Below are 6856 nucleotides of genomic sequence, written 5' to 3' on the forward strand. Positions count from 1 at the left end.
GGAGCCCCGGTTTTATTCGTCAAGAAGAAAGATGGAACTATGAGGATGTGCATCGATTACACAGAATTGAACAAGCTAACAGTGGAGAATAAATATCCACTACCTAGAATCGATGATCTGTTTGATCAACTTCAAGGGAAGAGGGTCTTTTCCAAGATTGATATCTGATCGGGTTATCATCAATTGCAAATCCGAGAGGAGGACATTCCGAAGACGGCTTTTCGTACTAGGTATGGACATTACGAATTCTTGGTTATGTCGTTTGGGCTAACCAATGCTCCTGCAGCATTCATGGATTTGATGAATAGAGTATTCAAGGGTTTCCTCGATATCTGTGTGATTGTGTTTATCGACGACATCCTTGTGTACTCTCTGTCAGAAAAAGAGCATGAGTTACATCTTCAGATTGTTTTGCAACGGCTTTGGGAACACAAGCTTTATGCCAAATTCAAAGATGGGATCAAGGTGGATCCCGGGAAGATAGAGTCTGTCAGTGATTGGCCAAGACCGAAGACAGTGACAGAAATTAGAAGCTTCTTGGGTTTAGCTGGGTATTATCGTAGGTTCGTGGAAGGGTTTTCTAAAATTTCAACACACTTAACCGAACTTACAAAGAAGAATCAGCAGTTTGTCTGGTCAGACAAGTGCGAAGCTAGTTTTCAAGAGCTGAAACAGAGATTGATTACCGCTCCATTGCTAGTTTTGCCTTCAGACAACGAAAAATTCGTAGTTTATTGTGATGCATCCAGACAGGGTCTGGGGTGTGTGCTGATACAAGCCGATCGAGTTATCGCTTATGCCTCCCGTCAATTAAAGGATTACGAACAGCGATACCCGACTCATGATCTAGAGTTGGCCGCGATGGTTTTTGCATTGAAGATCTGGCGGCATTACCTTTACGGAGAAAGGTGTGAAATTTATACCGACCATAAAAGTCTCAAATATTTCTTTACTCAGAAAGATTTGAATATGAGACAGAGATGTTGGTTGGAATTAGTCAAAGATTATGATTGTGAGATTCTCTATCACCCTGGGAAGGCCAATGTAGTGGCCGATGCCCTGAGCAGGAAGGGTCCCGGACAGGTAGCTAGCATGATTCAAATCTCACCTCAGTTTGCTGAAGACATGGTTAGATCCAGCATTGAGTTTGTGATAGGTCAGCTTCACAACTTAACGCTGCAATATGATCTGTTAGAAAGAATTAAAGCCGCTCAGATGACTGATCCAGAGTTAGTGAAAATCAGAGATGAGGTTTTAGCTGGTCAAGCCAGGGATTTCTCAGTGTTAGACAACGGGATGCTTCTGTATAAAGCTAGGGTTTGTGTTCCGAGTAGTGTGGAACTCAGGAATGAGATCTTTGAGGAGGCTCGTTCTACCCCTTATTCTCTACATCCCGGCACCACTAAGATGTACAAAGATCTTAAATCGTACTTCTGGTGGAGTGGTATGAAGAAGAATTTGGTAGAATTCGTTTCGAGATGCCTCACTTGTCAGCAGATTAAGGTTGAACATCAGAGACCAGTAGGGTTGCTGCAGCCTTTAACCCTACCTGAATGGAAGTGGGAAGATATCACGATGGATTTCGTGGTCGGGTTACCTAGAACCACGGGTTTGTTCGATTCCATCTGGGTAGTGGTGGACCGGTTCACGAAATCTGCTCATTTTCTGCCTGTTAGAACAACCTTTTCAGCGGATCAGTTGGCAGAAGTGTATGTTAAAGAGATTGTAAGACTTCACAGAGTACCGAAGTCTATAGTTTCAGATAGAGACCGAAGTTCACCTCCAAGTTTTGGCAGAGTTTGCAACGAGCAATGGGTACAAAACCAAAATTCAGTACAGCATTCCATCCTCAGACAGATGGTCAGTCCGAAAGGACAATTCAGATATTGGAGGACATGTTACGAGCCTGTGTTATGGATTTCGAAGGCTCTTGGAATAAATACCTACCGTTGATAGAATTTTCTTACAACAACAGTTATCAGAGAACGATAGGGATGGCTCCCTATGAACTGTTATACGGTAGGAAGTGTAGATCTCCCATCCACTGGGATGAGACAGGGGAGAGGAAATACTTAGGTCCGGAGTCAGTGCAGCGGACCAATGAGGCAATTGAGAAAATAAAAGCTAGAATGCTTGCCTCACAGAGTAGACAGAAAAGTTACGCAGATCCGAAACGCAGAGATGTTGAGTTCCAAGTAGGGGACCATGTGTTTTTACGAGTGTCTCCAATGAATGGGATAAAACGTTTCGGGAAAAGAGGCAAGTTATGCCTTAGATTTACAGGACCTTTTGAGATTCTCGAGAAGATAGGTCAAGTGGCATACCGGTTAGCATTGCCTCCAGCTTTATCAGCAGTTCACAACGTATTCCATGTCTCGATGTTGAGAAAGTACGTTTTAGATCCCTCTCATATACTCAGTTATGAGAGCATAGAACTGCAGCCAGATATGTCTTACGAAGAACAGCCAGTGCAGATCCTGGAAAGAAAGGATAAAGTCCTTCAGAATAAGACCATAGCATTGGTCAAAGTTCTCTGGAGAAACACCAAGGTGGAGGAAGCCACCTGGGAGCTAGAGTCAGATATGAGAGCTCAATATCCAGAGTTATTCAGGTTAGATTTCGGGGACAAAATACTTTTAAGGGGGGAATAGTTGTAAAGACCGCTTAGTTTAATTTGGAAATTAGCAGTTAATCATGTTTAATTATGGAAAATTATTTATAGCTATTTAAATAATTATTATGCTGTTATTGTTGAATTCTGAAATGCATTTTATGTCATTTAGTGACTTTCATAAGTTTGCATTTCCGGTGCCCGGTAACATGGAACTCAGTGTTTGGCTCAGTAAAATAACAACTTAGTATGTTAGTATTATGGGACGGTTTGTTAGACATTGGGAATGTAAGGTTTGGTCGGGAATTTAGAATTTCCCAAAATACCCCTTTAGTGTTATTTATGTTATGTTAGCATGGAGGAGCAAATTGGTCATTTTGCCCCATTGTTATTTTGTCCTTTAGTGGACTTAATAATTGGAAAATATGTGTTTTATTATGCTTTTTGTTGGCTGAAGTAAAAGGGGTTAAGTTACTTTTATTTTCATTTTTCCAAAGTTAGAAAAAATCAAGGGAAAAGCTCTCTCTTTTTCCTCTCTATTTCGACCCTTTGAGCACCAAGAAAAGTGGATTTTTCTCTTTTGATTCAAGTGGTTTTCATCAAGTTTAGAGTGATTCTAGTAGAGGTAATTTTGTCTAGCTTCTCTTCTTTTATTTTCTTGAATTTTTGATGAAAAAATGGAGTAATGCATGCTTAGTTTAGGTTGTTGTTGTTGCTGAGGTTTAAGCAAGATTAATTAAGGTTAATTAAGCTGCTTGTAATGCATGATAGTTAGGTTGTTTAGAGTTGTGGAATTTGTAGTTCCAAAGTTTAGTTTTTAAAGTGAAAACTGAGAAATTGGTGGCTGTGATTGTTGCATGAGTTTGTGTATGTTTTCTGCAGTTTCTAAATACATGAATTTGTAGTTTTAAGCAAGGTTTGATGTATGATAGGGTTGTTTAACCAAGTTTGAGTTTTGAACTCAAAGCTTGGAGCTTTAATGGTGATTTTTGATTCTGTGTGTTCTGGACTTTTTTGTTGCTTTTGAAATGTTCTATGGGATGTTTAGAACAGGTCTGGAAGGTTTGGGTTAAATTGGGTTTGAATTGAATGAGTTATGAATTTTTGAATGTGGTCTGCGAGGAACCGGAATTCCGGTTGTGCATCCGGAATTCCGGATTGGGTTTCAGGAATTTCCAGAACCGGAATTCCGGTTGTGCAACCGGTCCGCCGGTTGGGAAATTTTGAGGAACCATAGATTTCCTCGTTTTTATGTTATTTGGGCTATTTCCATGCTTTTTATCGATAGGGAAACTTTTAGTTCCTAGTTTAAGTCCCTGGGAAGTGATTTAGCGTATCACTTATAGTGTTGTGATTGTTATGGTTTAGGAGCATGTAAACCGCCGCGCAGTTCGTTCCAGTCAGGTGGACCGGCATACCTGAATTCGGAATTGAGGTAAGATTAGTATAACAGTATGCATATATATTACATGTTTAGCGTGCATGTAGGAAGCCTGTTAGATTACATTAGATATGTATGTTGGCTTCGAACCAGCCGACTGTGTCACATCGGTACAGGCTAGAGTATGACTAGCAACTGGAGTATGACCAGTGTACCGAGTATAGGCTGACACTGTATCACATCGACACAGGCTAGAGTATGATTAGCAGTTGGAGTATGACCAGTATGCCGAGTATAGGCTGATACTCGGGTTGGTGGCTCTTTACTATTTGACGTATCACATCAGTACAGGCTAGAGTATGACTAGCAGCTGGAGTATGACAAGTGTACTGAGTATAGGCTGATACTGTAACACATCGGTACAGGCTAGAGTATGACTAGCAGCTGGAGCATGACCAGTGTACCGAGTATAGGCTGTTACTTGTCAATAGTACCGTCTTATGAACGTTCACGACTCAGTATCGTGTGGGACACGGCAGTTAGGGTTATGGTCAGGGGTATGGGCGTTTGATCATAACTCGGGATTTTTGTATTCTTATTTTATTATGCTTTTCTTACTGAGTCTGTCGACTCACAGTGCTATGTTTATGTGTAGGTAAGGGCGAGGCTAAGGCTGAAGGACCGTGACAGCAAGCCGGTGAAGATTGTACATGTCGGGGCGGTTAGGCCTGGAGCGTACGATCCTCGGGACAACAAGGCTATTTTTATAATTAGTCGCTAGGCGACAAGTATTTTGTATAGTCAGTGAACTTTTGTAAAAGGTTTTGTAATCAGAATCCCGAATATTTTGTATAAATATTTTATAAGTTTAATTAAAAAAGCAAAAAATTTTAATTAATCACGATTTCCATAAACCTCGTTGATTAGCAACGAGCTGCACAGTATGTTTAGAAATCACGTAATACGCCTATGCTAGTTAGGGTGTTACAATTTGGTATCAGAGCCACCAGGTTGTCTTCCGAAGATCGTCACGACATGTACAATCATCATCAGCAGTTAGCTCGTTCTACGGTTCAGTAAGCTTTTATTGCTTTAGTAGCTTATTAGTTTTTATGAATAAGAAAAGCCTGATAGGAAGCATGTTAGTAGCCTAATAGTAGAATAGGTGCATGTTTTGTTTTTAATTTCCAAATTAAGCGGCATTAGTAAGCTCTCCTTGATTATGACCTGATGTGCCAACTCAGTAGGGTCGAATCAGGGTCAGGGAGCCCAGTTTCCCCCGCATGCTAGGGGCCGTGGTAGAGGTCCCAGGGGCAGGGCTCGTGGTTGGGGTGATGAGAACCCGCCACAAGCTGCCCAAGCCGATCAGGAAGCCCGGAATTGGGAGACTAGGTTTGTTGAAATGCAAGCCAGCATAGAGGAGCAAGATTTAGAGATTCAGAGATTGAGGCAGCAGGGGGCTCCTGCAGTGCCTGTGCCAGAAGTTCCTGTGGCACCCGCCCCTGCTGCTCAGGCCGAAATAGTAGTAGCGGCAAACAGAATGGAACCCTTGTATGAAAGGTTCCGGAAGCAAGCACCTCCGGTTTGTCTGGGAGGTCCAAATGTTATGAAGGCCGAACAGTGGCTAACGGTGATCACCAGAATACTGAACTTTATGGGTGTCACTGGGAATGACAGAGTGGTGTGTGCCACCTTCTAGTTCCAAGAAGACGCTCTAGTCTGGTGGGACATGGTGTCTCACATTCACGACGTCACCACCATGACTTGGGAAAGTTTCCAGGAACTCTTCAACGCAAAATATTATAACGAGGCAGTCAGAAGTGCCAAGAGGAAAGAGTTCACCCACCTGACCCAGCGGGAGAATATGAGCGTGACAGAGTATACCACCCAGTTCGACCGGTTGGCGAGGTTAGCCTCGGGAATAGTGCCAACCGATTTCAGCAAGAAGGAGAAGTATCTCCACGCGTTAAATGTGAAGATCAAACACGACTTGATGATCACCACTGACGACAAGACCACATATGCTGAGATGGTGGAGAAGGCACTGCCAACTGAGGGCGCAGTTGGATGTATGTCGGAGTCAGCTAGAACTCCAGCGAGTGGCGGGGCTCCTACCCCTCCTGCATCAGGCTTTAGCAGGGGAGGTAGTGGTTCGGCCATGGACCAGAAGAGGAGAACATCCACTGCATCCGGTGGCTCGAGTCAGAACAAGAGGTTCCGGGGGAACCAGAGTAGGGGTAGCTGTCAGGGGGTGTAGAGACCCGGTTTTCTTATCCTGAGTGCCCCAGTTGCAAAAGGCACCATCAGGGTGAGTGTAAAGGTCAGGGATGCTTTCAGTGTGGCATGCCCGGACACTACAAGAGGGATTGTCCCCAGCTCCGATCAGAGGCACCGAGGGCTCCGACGAGACCCACTCCAGCTAGGGTGTTCGCCATCACTCAAGCTGATGCAGATGCCAGCCCTTCAGTTGTAACAAGTCAGCTTTCAGTTAATAACTCGTATTACTCTGTGCTGTTTGATTCTTGGGCCACACATTCTTATGTGGCAGCCAGAATCTTTAGTAAGTTGGGTAGACCGTATGATAGTCATGAATCAGTGTTTGGAACCCTATTACCTGGCAGAGAGTTAGTTATCTCCAAAAGGTGGATTAGGTCTATGCCGATCAAAATAGATGGTAGAGAGTTAAGTGCTGACTTGATAGAGATGAGCCTAGTAGAGTTCGATATTTTTTTAGGAATGGATTTCCTATCGAAATACTTAGCCAGTATTGATTGCAAGAGGAAGATGGTGATCTTCTAACCGGAAAGTGATGAACCATTTGTGTTTGTTGGTTCAGTTCGGGGATCTCGGATCCGGGTGATTTT

This window comes from Cannabis sativa, chromosome 2 (assembly GCF_029168945.1).
Source record: "Cannabis sativa cultivar Pink pepper isolate KNU-18-1 chromosome 2, ASM2916894v1, whole genome shotgun sequence".
In the NCBI taxonomy this organism is placed as follows: Eukaryota; Viridiplantae; Streptophyta; class Magnoliopsida; order Rosales; family Cannabaceae; genus Cannabis; species Cannabis sativa.